Genomic DNA, 1840 nt, shown 5'->3' with positions numbered 1-1840 from the left:
CTTTCTGTCTCTATGTCTCTCTCTGCCTGGCGAGTGCACACACTCTAGAGTGAAAATCTCTCCAAAAAAAAAAAAAAAGGAAAATATATTGTTGGCTAACTAGAACAATAAATGTTTATCCCACAACATGTGAACATACACACTTTCCTTAAATTTATTTACTTAGTGGGCTTTTTTTATTGTCAATTTATTGCCCAGTATCAGAAATTTATTTCTAAATGGACCAATTTTGGTTGCCTTGACCATTGATAAGTTTTCTTTTCATGATTTGATATTATATATATCTGAAACATAATTCATATTAATAATGATGGCAAAATATTTTCTCTAGTGATTTGTGGCTCTACAACAGAACGTAGACTATGCTAGGCAAAGTATAATAAGAAAAGAGTCGCAAACAATACCAAGACTTTTATTTGGTGAGGAACATATTCTTTCTTTGATGAGAAGAGCAAAGAATGCCATTTTCTTCCTTTGACAAATTTCACTGTTTTTCTTTTTTTTTCTTTTTATTTCAAAAATTCCATATATAGCCTATCATTTCATGTCAGATGCAATTTCTCAAGTTGAACGGAGATAAACTCAATTCATTCCCACGTTGTCACTTCTGTTCAGCTTGGTTATAAAAGAAATGAAAGCATATTGTACAATACTACCCCATATATACTGTAATACCAAAAACTAACTTTAATATGTGAAAACAAATGTTGCATATATTTAGGGCTTATATGACTTTAGAATCTCACATAGGGATGCACAAGGTAGTCCTTACTCTAAGGAAAATACAATAAGCAACTTCACCAAATAGAAGACAGAATGAAAATTGAAAGATAGTGTACACCAATAAATAATATTCCATATCTAGTAAGGAAGAGTGCTTGAATGCTGCATTATTTCTATGTAGTCAAATGGGATTTAGTCATGGTGAATCACTTAATTCATGCAGCCATGTGTAATAGGTCAATTAAAATGCTTAAATTGGCAAATCTTCAAAAGAGAAAATGCTTAGTCCAATATGAATCCTTACCCAACTGATCTATTACTATGTCATAACAAAAAATAAAAATAGGGAAAGACAAAGAGCATATCTTGGGTATTTAAAAATCAGTAATACTCTCAATTATTTATCTTAGTAAACAGAGCAATAGTTGTGAGGAGTTCATACACATCATTTTTTAAAAATGTTTTTAAGCTAAGATGTAACATACTATTAATTTCTTTAACAAATACTTACTAGGCATCTACTAATACTGCTAAAGGCACTAAAGGATTTTAATAAGGAATGTCTCTCAAATCTCAGTCTTCATAGTGCTTAATTCCAGTTCAGGAGAGACAGAAAATAAAACAAATATGTCATGTTAGTAGTAGTTAGTTGATGAAAAGGGCTTTGTAGAAGCAGGAAAGATGGATTTCAATTAGGGGTGAATGAGTGAGGATTAAGGTTAAATTGGGGGGTCAGATAATATCCTATTGGGAAGGTGACATTTATGGAGAGATTAGTCAAGTGGACATATGGGACAAGGAGTTTTGTGGGAGAGGGAACAGAAGTGCAAACTTTTTAAGGTAAGAACATTCTGGTGTGAAAAAGAAATAGCAAGTACATAGCTATGACTGGCATGGAATGAGTAAGAGGAGAGAGATTACAAGGGGAAGTGTTAATGAGCGAGATTATATAAAGGCTTTGGAGATAATAGCAGAGACAGATCCTTTGAGTCAATGAAAGAGGAACTGGAAAGTTTCATCATAGGAGTGACATGATCTTAAATTTCAGTAAGATTGTCCTGGCTCCATGTGGAGATAGACTGCATGGACAATGGTAGAGAAATGGAGAAAGACAAAA

Source organism: Tupaia chinensis, unplaced genomic scaffold, assembly GCF_000334495.1.
Source record: "Tupaia chinensis unplaced genomic scaffold, TupChi_1.0 Scaffold000549_1, whole genome shotgun sequence".
NCBI classification, from domain to species: Eukaryota; Metazoa; Chordata; class Mammalia; order Scandentia; family Tupaiidae; genus Tupaia; species Tupaia belangeri.
The sequence above is the reverse complement of the archived record's forward strand: the minus strand, read 5'-3'. Positions refer to the sequence as shown.